The sequence below is a fragment of the Symsagittifera roscoffensis genome, chromosome 2, assembly GCF_963678635.1.
Source record: "Symsagittifera roscoffensis chromosome 2, txSymRosc1.1, whole genome shotgun sequence".
Taxonomy (NCBI): domain Eukaryota; kingdom Metazoa; phylum Xenacoelomorpha; order Acoela; family Convolutidae; genus Symsagittifera; species Symsagittifera roscoffensis.
The window spans coordinates 31947075-31974909 of NC_087063.1; the positions used below are offsets into that span (position 1 = coordinate 31947075).

At 35.6% G+C, this 27835-nt stretch overlaps 1 protein-coding gene and 1 long non-coding RNA gene across 2 annotated transcripts in view; one reads left to right on the forward strand and one right to left on the reverse strand.

The window, feature by feature from the left end:
• LOC134840075 (uncharacterized) overlaps positions 1-27835 on the reverse strand; it is a 282869-nt gene that overhangs the window by 109520 nt on the left and 145514 nt on the right. The gene's annotated exons all lie outside the window — the stretch shown is intronic.
• On the forward strand, positions 151-3977 carry LOC134838991 (uncharacterized). The gene is made up of 2 exons (XR_010162363.1): positions 151-2695; positions 2924-3977. It is a non-coding gene; the product is annotated as an uncharacterized LOC134838991 (long non-coding RNA).

Genomic DNA, 27835 nt, shown 5'->3' on the forward strand with positions numbered 1-27835 from the left:
AAATGGAAAACAGTTATTAAGTCCTAAATTGTGATGAGGAACGGAATAAACCATTAATACAAGCAAAAAACTGAAAGACTTTTTTATTATTATTACTATTATGAAAGCTTTACAGTAAAGTACTGAAGGGAGTTTAATCCCAGACAGAGAATCAAAGTCCTGCGACTAGAGAAGAGTTGCAGATGCAAGTGTTGCAATCACAGTTTATCACCCATGTACAAGCATTTTCGGTTGAATAGTAAGAGTTGAAGAACATCCAGAACAACTTTATGAGTCTTTGTTTCAAACCGATGGGATTTAAGTAGTCGACCCATAGAGGAAGGGAGTTAATCATGCGGGTTATTCGATGAAAGAAGTTTTGACGCGACTTCGCGAGTCTCACTCGCGGCACATTTAGGCGAACACTTTCCCCAGAGCGGGTGTTGAGAGAGTCATTGAAATTAACATGAGCAAACCAATCGAAATCATGATGATTTGAAACGATTTTGGAGAATGTGAGTAAGTCGCATATCTGCAGATGTAGAGTGATTGGTAAGATGTTCAGTGTCTTCATTCTTTCGAAATAACTTTCAGTTTGATATGATAGTATCCATTGGGTGACTCGCCGCTGAACACTTTCCAGGGACTTCTGGTTTGACCTGTTTGACTTTGTTGATTATGTAGATGTCTACATCAACAAAGATCTCACTAAAAGCCAACAAGAACAACAAAGAAACCTGAGGCAAGAACTGCGTGACAAACGAAGTGATAACCCTACAAATACGTTCACAATCAAGCACGATCAAGTCAAGCAGCGCAATTGACTAGATATCTCCATTTCGCTCTAGAACATTGAAGATGCCAAAATAAACATTCCAATACTAAACGAAAATATACTAATTTCACATGATATCCTACTTCTGACTGAAACGCTATCTATCTCACCTTTTGCAGACTTATTACCAAAACCTTTCTGTTACTTGCAAATGCAGTTAAACCATCTCGTGGCAGACTAATGGGTGGGTTGTGCTTGGCTATACACAAACGTCTAAGCAAGCAACATAAACTTATGTTCAGTTCACAAAATATCCTCGCCGGCTCCATTGGGGACCTTGGATTTATCGTATCTTACTTTACTACCGACACCAACATTGACAGTATTACGTATGAACTCGGAAATGTGCTAAACTTGTGTAGAAACCTTACTTCATTAGTGTTCGGAGGCGACTTCAACTGCAGACTTGATAAACCGAACTTACGAAGCCAAATTTTGTTAGAAAATATGAGAATTTATGGTCTGACCAATCACGAAAAAGTCCCGACATACATATACCACAATGGTACTAGCGTTATTGACCTTATATTCACGTATGGTGTGCGATTGCCAAAAAGTTCCATCCAAAAAATTGAGAATAGTACCACGAAGCATCGAATAATGACCTGCAACATTCTCTATCAGAGCACCGAATGCAAAAAAAGATTAAGTAGGTGAGAAAAATAGATATAAACTCACTGAACTCACCAAATGAGATCCTAAACAACGCAACGTCCCTCTATGAGTATAAAGAAATGCTGATAAATGTCATATAGAGATCTGCGGTGGTACCACTAAACGAAAATCTAAACAATTAAAAAAAAAATTCAAAAACTGTTAGACTGGCAGAAAAATCACCTCAGAAATAGTTTTTCAAACGACTGTGCCAAAACAAGAGACGAGAACATGAACATGTTTAGAAAACATAAATTGTTGCAGAAGCTGAGACAGATACGCAGAACTTTCGAAAAATTCTCAAGTCTAAGAGAAAACTTGCTGAAAATAGTCAGGCACAGAACAATGACTGGGTACATCATTTTAGTCAGCTATGCCTACTACCGATAAGCAGTCCTATAGTGATGAACTGGGCCGACCTCTTTTTTGCCAGAGATAACACTGAGTGTAGCGTCTCAGCCAAACAGAAAAGCCAGATCCCGATGAAATAACAAACGAAGCATGGAAAATTTCGTTTGGAACGTTGTGGTACAAGATTTTCCACTTTTCCTCGTTTTTGTTTTGAAGGTAGAACCATTCCCGACCAATGGCGAATGGCACAATTATTCCCCTTTACAAGGGGTCTGACAGTAGAGCTGAACCCGACAAATATCGTGGAATTACCCTTCTAAACACTATATACAAATGCTACAGCCTTATTCTCCACAACAAACTATACGCATGGTGTCAGCAGAGCGAAGTCCTGCCAGAGCAGCAATTTGGATTTATAAATGGGAAGTCAACACATAAAGCTATAGAATCACTCAACTCGGAAATCGAGAACAGCGTGACAAACAAGGGTAAATTATATGCAGTACTTGTGGATTTCAGAAAGGCGTTTGACACAATTGACAGAACCATGTTAATACGAAAACTGGTGACAATTGTTGTGACGAGAGATTTCTTTTGTATGCTACATGATATACTCAAATATAATGAACTCAGAATTGTAAACGGTTCTTATCTCTCTGAGAAAATCACACAGAAGGTTGGAGTGTCACAGGGCGATAAATTATCCCCACTGCTTTTCATTCTGTTTGTTGCAGATTTGCCAGAAGTTATTAATAATTGTGGCTGCAGGTGTATTTTCTACGCAGATGATCTGGTTTTGACATCGGACAAAGTTTTTGACGTACAATTAGCACTCTACAGGATTGGAATATATTGCAACGACCATAACGGTTACATGTCAGTATTTAGACAACCGCGTATTCAGACTGGTCAGTATTTAGACAAATACTGTTTCAACCAATCAGAATCGAGACAAAGAAGAAATTAATAAATAATAATTATTTATTTCAGATTATTTATGTCTTTTCTCGATTCTGATTGGTTCATACAGTATTTGTCTAAATACTGACGAGTATGAATACGCGGCTGTCTAAATACTGGCTGCACTCCGACCATAACTTACAGGTGAACGTCAGGAAAACAAAGGCTATGAAATTTAGAAAAGGCGGCCATCTGAAGCGTACAGACAAATTAACCTACCTCGGGGACCCAGTTGAATCGTCAATTCATTTTGTTTCCTGAGAGTTACCTTGACTACTCAAAGCAGCCCCAGTCAGCACTTCAATGAGCGAAAACAGAAGGGTATAGAACACATGACAATATTAGCTGCCAAAGTGGACATAAGAAAAATATCATTTGTGAGCGCCCATAAACTTTTCTGCTACGTGGTTCTCCCCTCTGCAACGTATGGACTACGCCATTTCGCAAAAACGCCAGACTTTCTAGTCTGAGTTGGAGAATATTTTTGGAAAAGATGGTGTGGAATATCCAAGTTCTCATCAAACACTCGACTATGTGAACATCTAGTGGAATACGACTATCTAAATATCAAAAACTCAATTGGTTTCCAAAGACGTGCTATATGCAGCTATTATGTAAATGGACTCCATCACAAGCTTCGTCAAAATGAAAATTGCTATAGTCCAAAACGAAAATGTCAATGTCGATTTTGCGGCCAGAGTACAGATAACTACACGCATCTACTGTCACAGTGTACTTTTGAAGCACAGAAGTTGCCATGAGAACGAGTGCAACTGCTATTTTCTCAAACTTGGTAGACTCAAAACTCGAAAGACTCGAAAAATTTTAATCATATTGGTCTCTTTATAGAGATGTTATAATTCACTTATTTGGTTATTTATTTATTACCCGTTTCCGGCTCCACTTGGGTAGCCACTTCGGCACGGACATTCACTACCAATCTTTTTAGGATTGAGTTTTACTTTCCATCGCTATGTACTCATCGTGCGAATGTTAGATACGCTTACTTTAACGCTCAATCTTAATCTCGAATGTGTTTGTGACGTCAAATTTTTTCGGCAGCTTTTTCGTGGTTTCCGAAGTGTTGTCGGCTTAGCGGATGCTCCATAAATGATACCTAAAGCTATTTAATGCTATTGGATATGTTGCGACTGTTTAGGGAGATTGAATATTGAGTAAAAATTTAGAATTATGGTCCCGCCGTTTTTGTTGAGTCCCATTCAAAAGCTCGTTTAGAAGTGTGGTCCCGTCAGACTACTTAAAAAAAAACTTCGTTGGGAGTTCACTGCCAAAGAAGTTCACTGCCAAAATCTGAAAATTACCTTCCGTATCTGACTTTTGTATGGGAGCATTGGTAGTTTTTCGGGACCGAACTTCTAAGCGAGGTTTTCAACGTGACCATGCTTTTAAGTGAGTACCGAATATTACAATTTGTGTCAAGAAAATCATTTTCGAAAGTTTTTTTTCGAATTAGTGATTTCTGTCTCATTTTCTATTCGCTAACTTGCAATGCTGCGCTGACATTGTGTCGCAAGTGGCGCGAAGCTCTGATTCACCTGTGGGTGAAAAACGATTTTTTTCGCAAGATATTGAGATGTCTCGAAATTGGTAGAAATTCTCCCCAGGCCCTACTACTAGATTGACACCCATGAATGAAGAAAGACCACGGCGTGCTGTGCGGGAAGCTAAAACAAAGCGCATTGAAGCAGACCATGAGGAGGCTGTAGTAGAAAAATTAAAGCCCAAACGTGGAAAGCGTGGTAGTCTTGCACCAGAAAGAGCATATGACGATGAGGGAATTCACGTCGAAACGCAGTTGGATCTCTGTGACTGTTTAGATCAGTGTTGTCCTGGTTTGTTCTTTATTTCATATCGGCTCAGTAGCCTTTTTTGCGTCATTTGATGAGCGAAAAAAGTTTGTGTGTGTGTTCTGAGAGGAAGGAAGGGGATTTTAGACTTCGTTTTAATAAATATGAGTTTTTTTTTCGGCGTGAAGAGTTTCTGCTCAGGCAATTACGGCTTCGTTACCTGTTGCTAATTATTTCAATGAATCATCTGCGTGTAAGGATTTTTTATTGTGCAGGTAATTTTGTTCTGAATATTTTGGGCTTTTGTTGCTTGACAAATGTTAATTGACAAAAACGATTTTTTGGTTTATCTTTTTCATTTTTTCTTTTTTCAATTCCTGTCTGATAAAACCAGGTATTATTTCTACAGTCTTCGAAAAAGTGTGTGGGGGATTTTTTGACCTATATATTGGGAATTTTTATATTTTCTCGAAAATTACCTCCCAAATCTGAGATTTTGGTTTCACTGGGCAGAACAAGTTGTGGAAGTCTCACCTGCATAAAAAATTATCTAAATAAAGTTATACAAAAAGTTATGACCCTCGGAAAGTCAAATGTTCGATTTTTTTAACCGTTTTTTGAGACTTATTGTTTCTTAAAAACTACCCTCCCAAATCTGAGATTTTGGGTTCAATGGAAGTAACGAGTTGTTTGAAGCTCCCTGCGCAAGAAGATGGCCCAAATTTTTTCAAACAAAAAGTTGTGACCCTCGGAAATGTCAAATTTTTGATTTTTTGGCCGTTTTTGATTTTTTTTTGTCTTCTCAATAACTACCCCTTCAAATCTTAGATTTTATGCTCAAAGAGTAAAACGGGTTGTGCGAAGCTCCCTTGCATCAGCATTTTCGCCCCATTTTTTTGGCACAAAAAATTATGGCCCTCAGAAAAATCTAATTTTCGATTATTTGACCGTTTTTTTTAAAACATTTTAAATTTTCTCGAAAACTACCCTGTCCAATCTGAGTTTTTGATTTTAGTCAAACGACGAATTGTGACAAGCTCTCAGCGGCTTCGTTCAAAGTTTTCAGAAATATTTTTTATTTCTGTCTTTTGTTTTCATGCACTAGGTTGTTGCGCAATGTGTTTTTTTTGCATCGCAAGTGTTGCGAAGTTCCGCTCCTCTGTGTTTAAATTGAATTCAGAATATTTCTGGAGAGCTAAATTTTCCATTAAAAAATAGTTCCAGAACGGGTTGTGCGAAGCTCCCTTGTATCAGCAGCTTCGCCCAAATTTTCTCGAAAACTACCCTCTCCAATCTGAGTTTTTGATTTCAATCAAACGACGAATTGTGATGAGCTCTCAGCGGCTTCTTTCAAGGTTTATAGCACAAAAAATTACGGCTCTCGGAATTTTTTTTTTAATTTACTTCATGTGATATCGAGGGTTGAATCGAGGCAAAAGATTTTGGGAAGCCTCCGTGCATAAAATGCTACGCCCTAAAATTGTTCAAAATTTTTTTTCTTGTCCCTGGGAATTTTCAAAAATCACAAAAGTTTCACTCATTTTAATAGAGCATTTTAGGTTTTGGGTGAAGCCCAATTTATTATTTTTCGAAATGACCTATTTCATTCCGCATCAGTACAACAAAATGGAAAATTGTTGAACCGATAACTGCAGCTTCAGCTGGGTCTCAAATTACTGTTTGATAAAAACAGGTGTTATGAAAATGTATGGGATCGTGTTATTCGTTTTTTTTTTTCGTTTTGTTTTTTGAGACGCTTCGGAAAATTTTTTCAATTGTTCCAAAATTTAGTTTTTCAAACAATACTCAATCGTTTTTGTGGTACCAATAGAAAGTCCGCCCACTACCATTTGTACCTGAGGCTCTTTTTAATTCCTGAGGCTCTTTTTACCTTAACCCACTTTCTACAGCCTGCGAAAAAGTTCAGTTTTTAATTGTTCGAAATGTTTGTGGGGTAATTTTTTACCTATTTTTTTGGGTTTTTGACATTTTCTCAAAAAATACCCTTCCAAATCTTGGTTTTTGAGTTCCATGGAGAAAACAGGTTGTGAGAAGATGCCTTGCTTAAGCGGTTGCGCCCAAATTTGTTCACACGAAAAGTTATGACCCTCGGAAAAGTCAAATTTTCGGTTTTTTGACCGTTTTTGAAACTTCTTTGACTTTTCTCAAAAACTACCCTCCCACATCTGAGATTTTGGGTTTAGCGGGAAAACTGTTTGTGCGTAGCTCCCTGTATACGAACTTGCGCCCAATTTTTCTTACACAAAGTTGTGACCCTCGGAAAAGTCCGTTTTTCGATTTTTTTGGCCGTTTTTCGAATGTTTTTGACTTCTCAAAAACTACTGCTTCAAATCTGAGACTTTGGGCGTAATGAGTAGAACGGATTTTGGGAAGCTCCCTTGCATAAGCGGCTTCGCCCAGATTTTTTTGCACCAAAAATTATGGCCCTCTGAAAAGTCAATTTTTCGATTTTTTCACTGTTTTTTGGAACTTCTTGATTTTTCTCAAAAACTACCCTCCAAGTCTGAGGTTTTGGTTTCAATAGGTAGAACGAGTTAGGGAAGACAACTAAATAAGCGGTTGCGCCCAAGTTTTTTAACACAAAAAGTTTTGACCCTCGGAAAAGTCAATATTTTGATTTCTTGTCCGTTTTTATAAAACTTTTCGACTCCTCACGAAAACAACTCAATCTGATTTCGAGGATTTAATCGCGTCAACAGTTTTTGGGGAGCCTTCGTACATAAGGCCCTGAAATTTGTTCACTCATATTTTAATAGAGCAAGAACTAGGTTTTGGGTGAAGTCCAGTTTTCAATTTTTTTAATTTGCCTATTTCATCCCGCATCAGAACAACAAAATACAAAATTTTCAAATAGGTACCTCAAGCCTGAGTTGGGCATCTAGTTTTAATCTTAATGATTCATTGTTTATCGCAAGTGGTGTGAAGCTCAGCTTCGCTTCTGTGTATAATATATGTCTACTTATGACCTATCGCTTTGCACTCTTATGTTTTAAGCATATGTTTAACAAATATGTCGATTGTCCTTGGAGTCAAATGAAACATTTTTGGAGTTGATTGTGATTTCACCGAATGTGCTTTCAACAAGAGTGAAGGTATCGTTAATCAAAATTAATTGAAGTCGGTTTTTCCGGTCGATCAATTAATCGATGCGATAACTCTATTGAAGTCGGTTTTTCCGTTCGATCAATTCGTCGATATGATAACTCTAAGTTTCGCACACTGATTCTGCTTTTTTTTATTCTCAAGAGCAACTGATTTGAAACCGTGAATTTAATATTCTGTTGTAAAGCTAAAAAGAAACACTTTGTATATAATGGTTGTGCATACAGCTAAAATGGTACATATTCGGTGCATTTTCAGTATGATTACACTATGACTGTTCTTTAGGGTTTCCAAATACGGTGCTCTTCGCGCTTTCCAAAAACGTGCCCTTCTTTTTTCAGTTAACGAACATCACGTTCCTGACAGTCGTTTTTTTGCCATCAGATTTGGCAAATTAATCGCCGAGTCGATTATCTTCACCCTTGCGACTAGCAAGGATGTTAGAACCGAGTACTGTACTTTTATTCCTGTTAAAATTTTTGTTTACAGATTGACCAAAAATCGAAAATGGCAATTTTACTGTTATGATATGTACCAAGCTCACGCTCTACCTGTATTGAGCTCGTGCGTGCTTGTTGTGTGGGCAGTACTTGTAAGATCATGCGATGTGCGTTTTTCTTGACGTTATCAAAAATCAATCAATGTTTATCAGAGACTTTTCTCTGTAATATTTGAAAAGATTTGGCAGCTAGATTGATTTTGGCCGACGTATCAGAAAAAAATTCTTTTCGATAAAATAACTGATTGAACCATTGGGTATCTAAAATTTCCATTAATTGTTTTTTACCTTTGCGATTAGCAAGGTTTTGCAAATGCGTACTAGACTTTTTTCCCCTTAAACAATTTTGCTCACAGAACGATTAAATATTGGAAATGATAAATTTACGTTTACGCACACATTCTACCTATGTTATGCTTGTGCATGCTGGCTATGTACGTAGAACTTGCAAGATATTTTCTGATCAAAAGTTCTCGGTATAGGTTAATTCAGCTTAATGAGTGTCGGCTTTAGTTCTGTCAGCTTTTTTGCCTAATGCTTTTTAAATTAAATTCCAGTCGTATCAAGTATTGTTATTCAATTGTGACCAAATATTTTGACAGTTTAAAATCATACTTTCCCACCATCATTGAAAAAACTGGAGTCATCAAATCGGAATGTAGAAGTTAGGCTTTCTTAAGGTTGACAAATAGTATGATAAAATCATTTGACAGCTTAGTTGATAATAAATTCAAACATTGTTTAGCATTACCGACTTGTTTGGCCTAGAGGTAACGCCTACGCCTGTGCTGGGTTGGGGCCTAGAATCGAAACTAGCCAGGGATTGTTTTTCTTAAACTGAAAATATTCAATTTCAAAGAATTTTCGGTCTATCGTTTGTCTGCTTATGTTTTATCGGCTTTCTTGCTTAATCACCGACGTTTCTTGTGCTGTAAGCCCTTTTTCATTGCTGCTGAATGCGATTTCAATTCTTTTCTGTAATTTTTAAGTTTACTTACTCTGACTTCGCATAATTGCTTCTGATTGGATAAAGTTAATTTTCTTCGAAAATATTTATCTTCATTTTTGATGTTTGAGATGTAAAACATCAAAACGGTATCCGAAATAATGATATAGTTTTATTAAGAAAAATGTTTGTTTTTGGCTGGGTTTGTTCGATAGTTAATTCTGTCAAACGCTCAGCAACTTGACTGACCCATAGCATGTTTTCAGTGGTACTCTTGTGGAAATTCCGCATGAGGTATTTGGCAGAAAGTTGATTTTAATTTTTGGATTTCCCAGCAGAATAAAAATCTTACCCATTGATCCATTTTTCTTGAGTTGTTTTTACTTTGCCTCTTTCCTTATTTTTAACATACTTCAGACTCTTATATAGGTCGTGATTATTTACTGTTTCTTTTTTTCCCAGGAAAAGTCATAAAATTTGTTCAGGCCCAAATTTACTTTTTTTGTGGTTTGATTTTGGTTTCGTTTAAGTTCAGATCATTTCAAGTTCATGTTAAAAGGAAGGCAAACTACACTATTGAACAGCAAAAGTCTAAAGGTCACGAAAAACGTGATGGACTTCTAGTTTCGAAAGTGGATTTTTTTCAGATTTCCTAGCAAAATAAGAATTTACCTATTGCTCCAGTTTTCTCAAATTGGGTCCATTTTATCATAAATTGTTCTAGAGCTTTGAGGGCATCTATTTTTGTAAGTTAAAGGTTGAGGTTTTTTCAACAAACAAATTGGTGTTTTTTTCTGTTAAATTGACTCTTTTCCAACTGTCTGTTGGCTATATTTGTGTCAAAAGAAAGCTAAATGTATCACTCAATTATTGAATTTATTATATAGTAGTCATTAATTACTTCACTAGAACTATGGACAATTATGTTTAATTGTTTTGGAGTGTAGGGATCAGTCTTTTTTTTTCAGGATGCTGGAACCCGTGCTCTTCCTGCGGCAGTAACAAATGTGGCTTACATTGTCGGAGAAACAGGAAGTTTGCTTATGTTAAGGTGATTTCTCAGTCGGCACTGTGCAATGTACAGAATCCTTTCCATTTACGCAAGTTTCCAGCTCAAAGCGCAAAACAGTCTCAGAAGAAACAATCCGAAAATTGAATTGAGATATATAGAATACCATTTTTTCTACTTCATGATTTTCTATGAAGTATCTAGATTAAATTTATCAAAGGTCAATTTTTAAGAGTAATGAACTTAGTACGGACTCTTATAAAATTCATGGTGGTTTTTTGTTTGTTTTTTTGTTATTATTTAGAGTGTTTCTGGCGCCATTTTAGCAATCAAAGTTACAGAAGTTTCTGCAAAAAAAAGTTTGAATCTGTAAATTTCGAGTAATAAACGTAGTTATTAAATATGAAGACTTTTATATAGGTCTTGGTGATTTTTTTTGTTAAGTTTTTTTTTTCTGAAAAAGTCTTAAAATAATGATGAACTTAGGTAAAATGCATTTTTTGAGATCAATTGAATTTCATCTGCTGAAAGTGACGTTCATCTGCGGAAATGGCGCGAAAAAACGTGAACGATTTCTAGTTTCGAAAATGGAATTTATTTCTACGATTTCCCAGCGGAATAAAAACACTTTACCTATTTATTCAGTTTTCTCAGGTTGGGTTCATGATATCAAAAAAGCGCCGATTATAAATTGTTCTAGAAATTAAAGAGCTTAAAGAGCATCTATTTTTTCTGTGAAGTTCGAAAGTTGAGTTTTTTTTAAGAAAGCCAGTGTTTTTTATGTTCACTTGCGTTCATTACTCTTTTAAAATCTTCGATTGGCTATGTTTTCCATTTGTCAGTTGGCTATGTTTATGCATTCAATCAGAACTTTTTCTGGTGATATAATAGTTAATTGTTTGTTTGATTCTTCTTGTATGTTTTTTTTTTGTTTTAATTGATTTTAAAGCTTGATACCCTGTTTAAATTTAGCCAATAAAAGTTCCAGTGTCTTTTTTTTTCGATGCAACGAGATAATTGCTATGCGAAATTTAATTCGTTCGGAATTTGGAATAGTAATAAAAATTATGCTTGTTATTGTCGGAACATAGACTTTTTGGGCCGAGTGTCGTGGATTCGAATCCCACTTTAGTGACGGTTAGAGAAGTCCCAGTTTAATCAACTACCGTAGGAAACGATCGGTTACGACGTGCCGCTCTCCCCACAGTTGGTCCTGAATTGAGTGGGACCAGGGGCTAAGAAAAATTTGATTTTTTTTCCAGTTAAACAATTCTATCGGTGACCAAACGCACGACCCTCGTATTGAGAGACGTGTGCTCTAGCCCACTTGCCAACGGCCCGAAAAAAATTGTATTTTCCGATTATCACAAACGTCTATTATATATTTAAATGCGGGCTTCACTATCTCGCCATGTTTAAGATTTTTCAAGGTATTATTTTTGCATGTTAAACAAAAGAATTTTTGCACGTTTAAGCTATATCGTATATTGCAATGGTCAAGGTTTTTTCGGTTTTCCAGTTGAAATTCAGTGTTTATTTCATCAAGTTTGATGATCAACAGTGGGATGCTGTCAGGGTTTTCCCAGGTTTTGCGATTCTGGTCTTCATAATATGAATTAAATCCTCTTAGTTTACGAGATGCGGCAATTTTCGAGATTTTTCTAAAATTTCTAGAAAATTTACTTTAAAAAAAAATCTCAATTTTTGAAGTTCTCACCCTGTATTTGGGTACTCTCAGGGGTTGCAAATCTTTCCTCCAAATGTCGCTTCTCAAATCCTTGTAGTTTTTGCGATATGACGTTTTTTTTGTAATTTTTTCGGAAAATTTTCCGAAAACTTATAACCTCTTCATTCAAAATCTGAAATTCCTGAGCTGTAGTTGGGGGCTGTCAGAGTAATCACAGGGGTGGTGAATTTGGCTTCCAATTAAGAATGCCCATTTTTTTTCAGTTCAAGAGATACGACGGTTTTTGTGATTTTTTCAGAAATTTTCAAAAAACTCAAATTACAAATAATTCACGAAATTGAAATTCCCAACCCTGTAGTTGTGTGCTGTCAGAGTACTGTCAACGATTGCGTATTTTGCTTTCAAATGAGACTGCTCAAGTCTTGGTAGTTTTTAGGTGTGACTTTTTTCTGGTTTTTATAAAATATCTTTTTTTTGGAAAATTCAAGTATGAAGTTTTTCAAAATTTGAATTTGCCAACATTATAGTTGAGTAACTTAAGAGTACTCTCAGGAGTTGCAAATCTTGCGTCCAAATGCCACTGCTCAATTGCTTTTAGTTTCTAAGATGTGACAAAGTTTGTTATTACGAACCCTGTAATTTGGTACAGTCAGAGTACACTCAAAAGATGCAGATCATCTTTCCAATACATGCGGCTTTAATGAGTTGTTAAAAATTCGAAGCACCGGAGGTGCGTTACACGCTAGTAATTTTTATTAATATCATAAACTCCGCAACAACTAATTTTTTTCGCGTAAAAAGCTTGTCTGAAGAAGCTCTGACCATTTGAAAGCTTCTTTCATTGTCAATTGAAGTTTTGCTTTGCCCTTGGTTAGTATTTGTTTTTCTCTGATAACTGATGAAAATTTCCTGCTCGGTAAACATTCGTCAGACAATCATTTGTCTTACGTTTGTGCATTTAGTTGACACAGCAGAGACTTAACTCATGATTTGAGTTATCCTTGTGATGAGCAAGGGTGTTTGCAACCGGGTACTAGATTTTTCCCCCGTAAAAAACTTGAATTTTTTTCTTCAAGTTGTGTTTTTTCATTTGGTTTTAATCATATTCATCCAATTTTGTATCGTAAGTGTTGCGAGGGTCATTTTTATTTGAAATTCTCGTCGCTATATTAGGGTAATGGTGGAAGTAAAAAATGTATATTTTTCTATTTACGATTCAGCACATTTTCAACAGTCAATGAACCTAGCCAAGAATCTAATTTAGGGCGTTATGATGGTTTGTTTTGAGGGAAAAAAACATTAAATTTCCACGCTCGAATTTTATTATTCGCTGATTTCTTAAGATCTGATCATTCTTTTTGAAAAAAGGTATGCAAACTCCACCACTAGCGAACAGCAAAAGAGTAAAGGTCACGAAGAACTTGAATGAATTTAAGGCTCGAACGTGGAATTCCATTTATATTTTTTCCAGCAGAAAAAATACTTTACCATTGATCAGTTTGCTCGATTTGGGTTAATTTCATCATAAAAGGCACCAAACTTAAATTATTTTTGGAATTCCAAACGCTTTGACTGTATACATTTCTTAAGAATAGTAAGTTGAAGTTTTTTCAGAAAACAAGCCAGTCTATCTTTTCACGTGCGTCTATTGGCTTTTTAAACTGTTCGCTGTGTTTTTGTTTTATTTTGTCTGTTCACTTTTCTCCTAAAATGGAGCTTTGTGTGTGCACTTCTTGCGAGTTCAATCCTGTAAGATTCCCCATCAAATTTTGATTAAAAAACCAATCACTTTTTAAATTTTTTTAAAAATCAAAATGTGGTAGGGAAGACCTGAGTCATGCATAAACGTGCTTTTCAGGGCCTGAAACGCTCGTTTATGCATGTTTCAAGTCTTCCACTACCATATTTTGATTTTAAAAAGCAAATTATAAAGTATTTCTTTTTTCATCAAAATATGGTGGGGGAAGACCTGAGAAATGCATAAACGTGAGTTTCAGGTCCTGAAAAGCACGCTTATGCATGTCTCAGGTCTTCCCCCACCATATTTTGATTTTAAAAAACTAAATACTTTATAAATTGTTTTTTTTTCTAAAGGAAATATTTTTGGCGAAGAACTGAGACATGCATAAACTAGCGTTTCAGGGCCTGAAAAGCACGTTTATGCATGTCTCAAGTCTTCCACCAAGCATAATTTGATGAAAAACCAAATTCTTTACAAGTTCGTTTTTTAAATCAAAATATGGTAGGGGAAGACTTGAGACATGCACAAACGTGCGTTTCAGGCCCTGAAACGCACTACTTTTATACATGTCTCAGGTCTTCCCCTACCATATTTTGATTTAAAAAACCAATTTATGAAGTATTTGTTTTTTCATCAAAGTATGCTTGGGGGAAGACCTGAGACATGCATAAACGTGCGTTCCAGGCCCTGAAACGCTAGTTTATGCATCTCTCAGTTCTTCGCCAACCATATTTCCTTTAAAAAATAACAATTTATAAAGTGTTTGGTTTTTTAAAATCAAAATATGGTGGGGGAAGACCTGAGACATGCATAAGCGTGCGTTTCAGATCCTGAAACGCACGTTTATGCATTTCTCAGGTCTTCCCACACCATATTTTAATAAAAAACCATTTTATGAAGTACTTGGTTTTTTTTAATCAAAATATGGAGTGGGAAGACCTGAGACATGCATAAACGTGAGTTTCAGGTCCTGAAACGCACGCTTATGCATGTCTCAGGTCTTCCCCCACCATATGTTGATTTTAAAAACCAAACACTTTATAAATTGTTATTTTTTAAAGGAAATATGGTTGGCGAAGAACTGAGACATGCATAAATTAGCGTTTCAGACCCTGAAAAATACGTTTATGCATGTCTCAAGTCTTCCACCAAGCATAATTTGATGAAAAACCAAATTCTTTACAAATTCGTTTTTTAAATCAAAATATGGTAGGGGAAGACCTGAGAAATGCATAAGCGTTCGTTTCAGGCCCTGAAACGCACTTTTATACATGTCTCAGGTCTTCCCCTACCATATTTTGATTTAAAAAACCAATTTATAAAGTATTTCTTTTTTCATCAAAGTATGCTTGGGGGGAAGACCTGAGACATGCATAAACGTGCGTTTCAGGCCCTGAAACGCTAGTTTATGCTTGTCTCAGTTCTTCGCCAACCATTTTTCCTTCAAAAAATAACAATTTATGAAGTATTTGGTTTTTTAAAATCAAAATATGGTGGGGGAAGACCTGAGAAATGCATAAGCGTGCGTTTCAGGACCTGAAACTCACGTTTATGCATGTCTCAGGTCTTCCCCACCATATTTAAACGAAAAAAAAAACATTTTTTAATTTAATTTGTCGTTTGTTAAAATATGTAGCGGGAAGACCTGCAACATGCATAAATGTGGGTTTCAGGCCCCGAAACGCACAATTATGCATTTCTCAGGTCTTCCCCCACCATTTTTTGATGAAAAATTAAATACTTTATAATTTGGTTTTTTAAATCAAATATGGTAGTGGAAGACTTGGAACATGCATAAACGTGCGTGTCAGGTCCTGAAGCGCACATTTATACTTTTCTCAGGTCTTCCCCCACCATATTTTGATTTAAAAAACCAATTTATAAAGTATTTGGTTTTTCATCAAAGTATGCTTAGGGGGAGAACTGAGACATGCATAAACGTGCGTTTCAGGCTCTGAAACGCTAGTTTATGCATGTCTCAGTTCTTCGCCAACCATATTTCCTTTAGAAAAAAAAAACAATTTATAAAGTATTTGGTTTTTTAAAATCAAAATATGGTGGGGGGGAAGACCTAAGACATGCATAAGCGTGCGTGTCAGGCCCTGAAACTCACGTTTATGCATTTCTCAGGTCTTCCCCCACCATATTTTGATGAAAAAAAAACTTTATAATTTGCTTTTTTAAATCAAAATATGGTAGCGGAAGACTTGAAACATGCATAAACGTGCGTTTCAGGCCCTGAAACGCACGTTTATGCATTTCTCAGGTCTTCCCCCACAATATTTTGATGAAAAAAGAAATACTTTATACCTTGGTTTTTAAAATCAAAATATGGTAGTGGAAGGCTTGAAATATGCATAAACGTGCGTTTCAGGGCCTGAAACGCTCGTTTATGCATGTCTCAGGTCTTCCCCGCCATATTTTAATAAAAAACCATTTTATGAAGTACTTGGTTTTTTTCTATCAAAATATAGAGGGGGAAGACCTGAGACATGCATAAACGTGAGTTTCAGGTCCTGAAACGCAGGCTTATGCATGTCTCAGGTCTTCCCCGCCATATTTTAATAAAAAACCATTTTATGAAGTACTTGGTTTTTTTCTATCAAAATATAGAGGGGGAAGACCTGAGACATGCATAAACGTGAGTTTCAGGTCCTGAAACGCACGCTTATGCATGTCTCAGGTTTTCCCACACCATATTTTAATAAAAAACCATCGGCCCGGAAAAAATTGTATGTTCCAATTATCACAAACATCTATTATATATTTAAATGCGGGCTTCACTATCTCGCCATGTTTAAGATTTTTCAAGGTATTATTTTTGCATGTTAAACAAAAGAATTTTTGCACGTTTAAGCTATATCGTATATTGCAATGGTTAAGGTTTTTTCGGTTTTCCAGTTCAAATTCAGTGTTTATTTCATCAAGTTTGATGATCAAAAGTGGGATGCTGTCAGGGTTTTCCCAGGTTTTGCGATTCTGGTCTTCAATATGAATTAAATCCTCTTAGTTTACGAGATGCGGTAATTTTCGAGATTTTTCTAAAATTTCTGGAAAGTTTACTTTTAAAAAATTTCTCAATTTTTGAAGTTCTCACCCTGTAATTGGGTGCTTCCAGGGTACTCACAGAGTTGCAAATTTTTCCTCCAAATGTCGCTTCTCAAATCCTTGTAGTTTTTGAGATATGACGTTTTGTTTATTTTTTCAAAAATTTTAAAAAAAAACTTGGATTTTGAAAAGATCCAAATTTTTGTGACGATCTCAATCCTGTTTTTGGAAACTGCGAGGTTACTCTCAGGGGTTGAGAATCTTGCCCCTGAATATGACTGCTCAAATCTCTGTAGTTTTTGAGATATGACGTTTTTAGGATTTTTTCCGAGAACTTAGATATAAAAAATCATTTTTGCGATAACTTAGATCTAAAAAAATTCACAAAATTATAAGTTCTCATCTCCCTAGTGAGACTTTCTTAGGGTACTTTCAGGAGTTGCAATTTTTGTCTCCAAATGTGACAGCTCAAAACTTCTTAGTCTTCCAGATATGATGTTTTTTGTGATTTTTTCAGAAATTTCGGAAAATTTAAATTTATTTTTTTTCTTGAAAAGTTCCCATGTCTGTAGTAGAGTCTGTCAGAGTAGTCTCACGTTCTCAGGAGTTGCGAGTTTCGCCTCCGAATGTGAGAGCTCACAAACTTTTAGTTTTCCAGATATGACGTTTTTTTTGTAAATTTTTCGAAAAGTTTTCCGAAAACTTTTAACCTCATCATTCAAAATCTGAAATTCCTGAGCTGTAGTTGGGGGCTGTCAGAGTAATCTCAGGGGTGGTGAATTTGGCTTCCAATTAAGAATGCCCAATTTTTTTTCAGTTCACGAGATACGACGCTTTTTGTGATTTTTTCAGAAATTTCAAAAAACTCAAATTACAAATAATTCACGAAATTGAAATTCCCAACCCTGTAGTTGTGTGCTCTCAGAGTACTATCAACGATTGCGTATTTTGCTTTCAAATGAGACTGCTCAAATCTTGGTAGTTTTTAGGTGTGACTTTTTTTCTGGTTTTTATAAAATATCTTTTTTTGGAAAATTCAAGTATGAAGTTTTTCAAAATTTGAATTTGCCAACATTATAGTTGAGTAACGTAAGAGTACTCTCAGGAGTTGCAAATCTTGCGTCCAAATGCCACTGCTCAATTGCTTTTAGTTTCTAAGATGTGACAAAGTTTGTTATTACGAACCCTGTAATTTGGTACAGTCAGAGTACACTCAAAGGATGCAGATCATCTTTCCAATATATGCGGCTTTAATGAGTTGTTAAAAATTCGAAGCACCGGAGGTGCGTAACACGCTAGTAATTATTATTAATATCATAAACTCCGCAACAACTAATTTTTTTCGCGTAAAAAGCTTGTCTGAAAAAGCTGTGACCATTTGAAAGCTTCTTTCATTGTCAATTGAAGTTTTGCTTTGCCCTTGGTTAGGATTTGTTTTTCTCTGATAACTGATGAAAATTTCCTGCTCGGAAAACTTTCGTCAAACAATCATTTGTCTTACATTTGTGCACTTAGTTGACACAGCAGAGACTTTACTCATGATTTGAGCTATCCTTGTGATGAGCAAGGGTGTTTGCAACCGGATACTAGATTTTTTCCCCCGTAAATAACTTTTTAAGTACACAGAATTTTTTTCTCCAAGTTTTGTTTTTTCATTTGTTTTTAATCTTATTCATCCAATTTTGTATCGGAATTGTTGCGAGGGTCATTTTTATTTGAAATTCTCTTCGCTATATTAGGGTAATGGTGCAAGTAAAAAATGTATATTTTTCTATTTACGATTCAGCACATTTTCAACAGTCAATGAACCTAGCCAAGAATCTAATTTAGGTCGTTATGATGGTTTTTTTTTGAGGGAAAAAACATTAAATTTCCACGCTTGAATTTTGTTATTCGCTGATTTCTTAAGATCTGATCTTTCGTTTTGAAAAAAAGTATGCAAACTCCACCACTAGCGAACAGCAAAAGAAAAAAAGTCACGAAGAACGTGAATGAATTTAAGGCTCGAACGTGGAATTCCATTTATATTTTTTCCAGCAGAAAAAATACTTTACTATTGATCAGTTTGCTCGATTTGGGTTAATTTCATCATAAAAGGCACCAAACCTAATTTTTTTTTGGAATTCCAAAAGCTTTGAGCGTATACATTTCTTAAAAATAGTAAGTTGAAGTTTTTTCAGAAAACAAGCCAGTCTATCTTTTCACTTGCGTCTATTGGCTTTTTAAACTGTTGGCTGTGTTTTTGTTTTATTTTGTCCGTTCACTTTTTTCTTAAAATGGAGCTTTGTGTGTGCACTTCTTGCGAGTTCAATCCTGTAAGATTTCCCATCATATTTTGATTGAAAAAACCAAATACTTTTTAAATTGTTTTTTTTTAAAATCAAAATGTGGTAAGGAAGACCACAAAATATGATGGTAAGGAAGACCTGAGTCATGCATTAACGTGTGTTTCAGGGCCTGAAAAGCACGTTTATGCATTCCGCAGGTCTTCCCCCACCGTTTTTTGATAAAAAAACGAAATACTTTATAAATCGGTTTTTCATCAAACTATGGCGGGGAAGACCTGAGACATGCATAAACGTGCGTTTCAGGGCCTGAAACGCTCGTTTATGCATGTCTCAGGTTCCCCCTCCTTATTTTGACAAAAAACCAATTACTTTTGAAATTGAATTTTCAAAATCAAATTATTGTGGGGGAAGACCTGAGACGTGCATAAACATGCGTTTCAGGGCCTGAAACGCACGTGTATATATGTCTCAGATCTTCCCCCTCTAGATTTTGATGGAAAAAAAACAAAAACTTCATAAAATGGTTTTTTATCAAAATATGATGGGGGAAGCTCTAAGACACGCCTAAACGTGCGTTTCGGAGTCTGAAAGGCACGATTATGCATGGGTCAGGTCTTCCCCCACCTTATTTTGAATTAAAAAAACCAAATAGATTATGAATTGTTTTTTTAAAAATTAAAATATGATTTAAGACATGAGGCATTTCGTGTATGCATTTCTCAGGTCTTCCCACGCCATATTTTCTTAAAAAACCATTTTATGAAGTACTTGGTTTTTTAAATCAAAATATGGTTGGCGAAGATTGAGACATGCATAAACTAGCGTTTCAGGTCCTGAAACGCACGTTTATGCATTTCTCAAGTCTTCCACCAAGCATAATTTGATGAAAAACCGAATTCTTCATAAATTCCCCAGCATGTTTTGATTTAAAAAAAAAAACTTTTTCATCAAGTTTTTGCTCTTTTTTTTCTATCAAAATATGGTGGTGGAAGACCTGAGAAATGTATAAAAATGCGTTTCAGGACCTGAAACGCACGTTTATGCATGTCTCAAGTCTTCCACTACCGTATTTTTATTTAAAAAAACCAAAATATAAAGTGTTTCTTTTTTATCAAAATATGGTAGGGGAAGACTTAAGACATGCACAAACGTGCGTTTCAGGCCCTGAAACGCTCTTTTATACATGTCTCAGATCTTCCCCTACCATACTTTGATTTAAAAAACCAATTTATAAAGTATTTGGTTTTTCATCAAAGTATGCTTGGGGGAAGACCTGAGACATACATAAACGTGCGTTTCAGGCCCTGAAACGCTAGTTTATGCATGTCTCAGTTCTTCGCCAACCATATTTCCTTTAGAAAATAACAATTTATAAAGTATTTGGTTTTTTAAAATCAAAATATGGTGGGGGAAGACCTGAGACATGCATAAGCGTGCGTTTCAGGACCTGAAACTCACGTTTATGCATGTCTCAGGTCTTCCCCCACCATATTTTGATGAAAAAAGAAATACTTTATAATTTGGTTTTTTAAATCAAAATATGGTAGTGGAAGACGTAAAACATGCATGAACGTGCGTGTCAGCTCCTGAAGCGCACATTTATACATTTCTCAGGTCTTCCCCCACCATATTTTGATTTAAAAAACCAATTTATAAAGTATTTGGTTTTTCATCAAAGTATGCTTGGGGGAAGAACTGAGACATGCATAAACGTGCGTTTCAGGCCCTGAAACGCTATTTTATGCATGCCTCAGTTCTTCGCCAACCATATTTCCTTTAGAAAAAAAAAACAATTTATAAAGTATTTAGTTTTTTAAAATCAAAATATGGTGGGGGAAGACCTGAGACATGCATAAGCGTGCTTTTCAGGACCTGAAACTCACGTTTATGCATTTCTCAGGTCTTCCACCAAGCATAATTTGATGAAAAACCGAATTCTTCATAAATTCCCCAGCATGTTTTGATTTAAAAAAAAAAAACTTTTTCATCAAGTTTTTGCTCTTTTTTTTCTATCAAAATATGGTGGTGGAAGACCTGAGAAATGTATAAAAGTGCGTTTCAGGACCTGAAACGCACGTTTATGCATGTCTCAAGTCTTCCACCAAGCATAATTTGATGAAAAACCGAATTCTTCATAAATTCCCCAGCATGTTTTGATTTTAAAAAAAAAACTTTTTCATCAAGTTTTTGCTCTTTTTTTTCTATCAAAATATGGTGGTGGAAGACCTGAGAAATGTATAAAAGTGCGTTTCAGGACCTGAAACGCACGTTTATGCATGTCTCAAGTCTTCCACTACCGTATTTTTATTTAAAAAAACCAAAATATAAAGTGTTTCTTTTTTATCAAAATATGGTAGGGGAAGACTTAAGACATGCACAAACGTGCGTTTCAGGCCCTGAAACGCTCTTTTATACATGTCTCAGATCTTCCCCTACCATACTTTGATTTAAAAAACCAATTTATAAAGTATTTGGTTTTTCATCAAAGTATGCTTGGGGGAAGACCTGAGACATACATAAACGTGCGTTTCAGGCCCTGAAACGCTAGTTTAAGCATGTCTCAGTTCTTCGCCAACCATATTTCCTTTAAAAAATAACAATTTATAAAGTATTTGGTTTTTTAAAATCAAAATATGGTGGGGGAAGACCTGAGACATGCATAAGCGTGCGTTTCAGGACCTGAAACTCACGTTTATGCATGTCTCAGGTCTTCCCCCACCATATTTTGATGAAAAAAGAAATACTTTATAATTTGGTTTTTTAAATCAAAATATGGTAGTGGAAGACGTGAAACATGCATGAACGTGCGTGTCAGCTCCTGAAGCGCACATTTATACATTTCTCAGGTCTTCCCCCACCATATTTTGATTTAAAAAACCAATTTATAAAGTATTTGGTTTTTCATCAAAGTATGCTTGGGGGAAGAACTGAGACATGCATAAACGTGCGTTTCAGGCCCTGAAACGCTATTTTATGCATGTCTCAGTTCTTCGCCAACCATATTTCCTTTAGAAAAAAAAACAATTTATAAAGTATTTAGTTTTTTAAAATCAAAATATGGTGGGGGAAGACCTGAGACATGCATAAGCGTGCTTTTCAGGACCTGAAACTCACGTTTATGCATTTCTCAGGTCTTCCCCCACCATATTTTGATGAAAAAAGAAATACTTTATAATTTGCTTCTTAAAATCAAAATATGGTAGTGGAAGACTTGAAACATGCATAAACGTGCGTTTCAGGCCCTGAAACGCACGTTTATGCATTTCTCCGGTCTTCCCCCACCATATTTTGATGAAAAAAGAAATACTTTAAACCTTGGTTTTTAAAATCATAATATGGTAGTGGAAGACTTGAAATATGCATAAACCTGCGTTTCAGGGCCTGAAACGCACGTTTATGCATGTCTCAGGTCTTCCCCGCCATATTTTAATAAAAAATTATTTTATGAAGTACTTGGTTTTTTTTTCTATCAAAATATGGAGGGGGAAGACCTGAGACACGCATAAACATCTATTATATATTTAAATGCGGGCTTCACTATCTTGCCTTGCTTAAGATTTTTCAAGGTATTATTTTTGCATGTTAAACAAAAGAATTTTTGCACGTTTAAGCTATATCGTATATTGCAATGGTTAAGGTTTTTTCGGTTTCCCAGTTCAAACTCAGTGTTTATTTCATCAAGTTTGATGATCAAAAGTGGGATGCTGTCAGGGTTTTCCCAGGTTTTGCGATTCTGGTCTTCATAAATGAATTAAATCCTCTTAGTTTACGAGATGCGGCAATTTTCGAGATTTTTCTAAACTTTCTGGAAAGTTTGCTTTTAAAAAATTTCTCAATTTTTGAAGTTCTCACCCTGTATTTGGTTGCTTCCAGGGTACTCTCAGGGTTGCAAATCTTTCCTCCAAATGTCGCTTCTCAAATCCTTGTAGTTTTCGAGATATGACGTTTTGTTTATTTTTTCAAAAATTTTCAAAAAAACTTAGATTTTGAAAAGTTCCAAATTTTTGTGACGATCTCAATCCTGTTTTTGGAACTGCGAGGTTACTCTCAGGGGTTGAGAATCTTGCCCCTGAATATGACTGCTCAAATCTCTGTAGTTTTTGAGATATGACGTTTTTAGGATTTTTTCCGAGAACTTAGATATAAAAAATCATTTTTGCGATAATTTAGATCTAAAAAATTACACAAAAAACTAAGTTCCTATCTCTTTAGTGAGGCTTTCATAGGGTAATTTCAGGAGTTGCGATTTTTGTCTCCAAATGTGACAGCTCAAAACTTCTTAGTCTTCCAGATATGATGTTTTTTGTGATTTTTTCAAAAAAAATTCGGAAAATTTAAATTTTTTTTTGTCTTTAAAATATCCCATGTCTGTAGTAGAGTCTGTCAGTGTAGTCTCACGTTCTCAGGAGTTGCGAGTTTCGCCTCCGAATGTGAGAGCTCACAAACTTTGAGTTTTCCAGATATGACGTTTTTTTGTAAATGTTTCGAAAAATTTTCTGAAAACTTTTAACCTCATCATTCAAAATCTGAAATTCCTGAGCTGTAGTTGGGGGCTGTCAGAGTAATCTCAGGGGTGGTGAATTTGGCTTCCAATTAAGAATGCCCAATTTTTTTCAGTTCACGAGATACGACGGTTTTTGTGATTTTTTCAGAAATTTTCAAAAAACTCAAATTACAAATAATTCACGAAATTGAAATTCCCAACCCTGTAGTTGTGTGCTGTCAGAGTACTGTCAACGATTGCGTATTTTGCTTTCAAATGAGACTGCTCAAATCTTGGTAGTTTTTAGGTGTGACTTTTTTTTGTTTTTTTTTTATAAAATATCTTTTTTTGGAAAATTCAAGTATGAAGTTTTTCAAAATTTGAATTTGCCAACATTATAGTTGAGTAACGTAAGAGTACTCTCAGGAGTTGCAAATCTTGCGTCCAAATGCCACTGCTCAATTGCTTTTAGTTTCTAAGATGTGACAAAGTTTGTTATTACGAACCCTGTAATTTGGTACACTCAAAGGATGCAGATCATCTTTCCAATATATGCGACTTTAATGAGTTTCTAAAAATTCGAAGCACCGGTGGTGCGTTACACGCTAGTAATAATTATTAATATCATAAACTCCGCAACCACTAATTTTTTTCGCGTAACAAGCTTGTCTGAAAAAGCTCTGACCATTTGAAAGCTTCTTTCATTGTCAATTGAAGTTTTGCTTTGCCCTTGGTTAGGATTTGTTTTTTCTCTGATAACTGATGAAAATTTCCTGCTCGGAAAACATTCGTCAGACAATCATTTGTCTTACATTTGTGCACTTAGTTGACACAGCAGAGACTTTACTCATGATTTGAGTTATCCTTGTGATGAGCAAGGGTGTTTGCAACCGGGTACTAGATTTTTTCCCCCGTAAATAGCTTGTACACAGAATTTTTTTCTTCAAGTTTTGTTTTTTCATTTGTTTTAAATCATATTCATCCAATTTTATATCAGAAGTGTTGCGAGGGTCATTTTTATTTGAAATTCTCTTCGCTATATTAGGGTAATGGTGCAAGTAAAAAATGTATATTTTTCTATTTACGATTCAGGACATTTTCAACAGTCAATGAACCTAGCCAAGAATCTAATTTAGGGCGTTATGATGGTTTGTTTTGAGGGAAAAAAAACATTAAGTTTCCACGCTCGAATTTTATTATTCGCTGATTTCTTAAGATCTGATCATTCTTTTTGAAAAAAGGTTTGCAAACTCCACCACTAGCGAACAGCAAAAGAGTAAAGGTCACGAAGAACGTGAATGAATTTAAGGCTCGAACGTGGAATTCCATTTATATTTTTTCCAGCAGAAAAAATACTTTACTATTGATCAGTTTGCTCGATTTGGGTTAATTTCATCATAAAAGGCACCAAACCTAAATTATTTTTGGAACTCCAAAGGCTTTGAGCGTATACAATTCTTAAAAATAGTAAAATTAAGTTTTTTCAGAAAACAAGCCAGTCTTTCTTTTCACTTGCGTCTATTGGCTTTTTAAACTGTTGGCTGTGTTTTTGTTTTATTTTGTCTGTTCACTTTTCCCTTAAAATGGCGCTTTGTGTGTGCACTTCTTGCGAGTTCAATCCTGTAAGATTCCCCATCAAATTTTGATTTAAAAAACCAAATACTTTTTAAATTGTTTTTTTTTTTAAATTAAAATGTGGTAGGGAAGAACTGAGTCATGCATAAACGTGTTTTTCAGGGCCTGAAACACACGTTTATGCATGCCGCAGGTCTTCCCCCACCGGTTTTTGATAAAAAACGAAATTTTTTATAAATCGGTTTTTCATCAAACTATGGCGGGGAAGACCTGAGACATGCATAAACGTGTGTTTCAGGGCTTGAAACGCTCGTTTATGCATGTCTCAGGTTCCCCCTCCATATTGTGACAGAAAACCAATTACTTTTCAACTTGAATTTTTAAGATCAAATTATTGTGGGGGAAGACCTGAGACGTGCATAAACATGCGTTTCAGGGCCTGAAACGCACGTGTATATATGTCTCAGGTCTTCCCCCTCCATATTTTGATGGAAAAAAAAACAAAAACTCCATAAAATAGTTTTTTAATCAAAATATGATGGGGGAAGCTCTAAGAGACGCATAAACGTGCGTTTCAGAGTCTGAAAGGCACGATTATGCATGTGTCAGGTCTTCCCCCACCTTATTTTGAATTAAAAAAACCAAATAGTTTATAATTAAAAAAAAAAAAATATGGTTGGCGAAGAAGTGAGACATGCATAAACTAGCGTTTCAGGCCCTGAAACGCACGTTTATGCATGTCTCAAGTCTCCCACCAAGCATAATTTGATGAAAAACCAAAATCTTCATAAATATGTTTTTTAAATCAAAATATGGTAGGGGAAGACTTGAGACATGCACAAACGTGCGTTTCAGGCCCTGAAACTCACTTTTATACATGTCTCAGGTCTTCCCCTACCATACTTTGATTTAAAAAACCAACTTGTAAAGTGTTTGGTTTTTCATCAAAGTATGCTTGGGGGAAGACCTCAGACATGCATAAACGTGCGTTTCAGGCCCTGAAACGCTAGTTTATGCATGTCTCAGTTCTTCGCCAACCAAATTTCCTTTAAAAAATAACAATTTATAAAGTATTTTTTTTATTCAAATCAAAATATAATGGGGGAAAACCTGAGACATGCATAAGCGTGCGTTTCAGGACCTGAAACTCACGTTTATGCATTTCTCATGTCTTCCCCCACCATATTTTGGTGAAAAAAAGAAATACTATATAATTTGGTTTTTTAAATCAAAACATGGTAGTGGAAGACTTGAAACGTGCGTTTCAGGACCTGAAACTCACGTTTATGCATTTCTCAGGTCTTCCCCCACCATATTTTGATGAAAAAAGAAATACCTTATATTTTGGTGTTTTAAATCAAAATATGGTGGGGGAAGACATGAGACATGCATAAGCGTGCGTTTCAGGACCTGAAACTCACGTTTATGCATGTCTCAGGTCTTCCCCCTCCATATTTTGATAGAAAAAAAACCAAGTACTTCATAAAATAGTTTTTTTTTTGAAATATGGCGGGGAAGACCTGAGACATGCATAAACGTGCGTTCAGGCGCTGAAACGCACGTTTATGCATTTCTCAGGTCCTCCCCCACCATATTTTGATGAAAAAAGAAATACTTTATAATTTGGTTTTTTAAATCAAAATATGGAAGTGGAAGACTTGAAACATGCATAAACGTGCGTTTCAGGTCCTGAAACGCACGTTTTTGCATTTCTCAGGTCTTCCCACACCATATTTTAATAAAAAACCATTTTATGAAGTACTTGGTTTTTTTTAAATCAAAATATGGAGGGGGAAGACCTGAGCGTTGCATAAACGTGAGTTTCAGGTCCTGAAACGCACACTTATGCATGTCTCAGGTCTTCTCTCACCATATTTTGATTTGAATAAACCGAATACTTAATAATTTTTTTAAAAGGAATTATGGTTGTCGAAGAACTGAGACAAGCATTAACTTGCGTTTCAGGCCCTGAAACGCACTTTTATGCATGTCTCAAGTCTTACAACAAGCTTAATTGATAGAAAACCAAATTCTTTATGAATTCGTTTTTTAAATCAAAATATGGCAGGGGAAGACTTGAGACATGCACAAATGTCTCAGGTCTTTCCGTACCATATTTTGATTTAAAAAAGCAATTTATAAAGTATTTGATTTTTCGTCAAAGTTTGCTTGGGGGGAAGACCTGAGACATGCTTAAACGTGCGTTTCAGGCCCTAAAACGCTAGTTTATGCGTGTCTCAGTTCTTCGCCAACCATACTTCCTAAAAAAATAACAATTTATAAAATATTTGTTTTTTTAAAATCAAAATATGGTGGGGGAAGACCTGAGACATGCATAAGCGTGCGTTTCAGGACCTGAAACGCACTTTTTATACATGTCTCAGGTCTTCCCCTACCATATTTTGATTTGAATAAACCGAATACTTTATATATTTTTTAAAGGACTTTGGTTGTCGATGAACTCAGACAAGCATAAACTAGCGTTTCAGGCCCTGAAACGCACGTTTATGCATGTCTCAAGTCTTACAACAAGCATAATTTGATGGAAAACCAAATTCTTTATTAATTCGTTTTTTAAATCAAAATATGGCAGGGGAAGACTTGAGACATGCACAAACGTGCGTTTCAGGCCCTGAAACGCACTTTTATACGTGTCTCAGGGTCTTCCCCTACCATATTTTGATTTAAAAAACAAATTTATAAAGTATTTGATTTTTTCGTCAAAGTATGCTTGGGAGAAAGACCTGAGACATGCATAAACGTGCGTTTCAGGCCCTAAAACGCTAGTTTATGCGTTTCTCAGTTCTTCGCCCAACCATATTTCCTTTAAAAAATAACAATTTATAAAA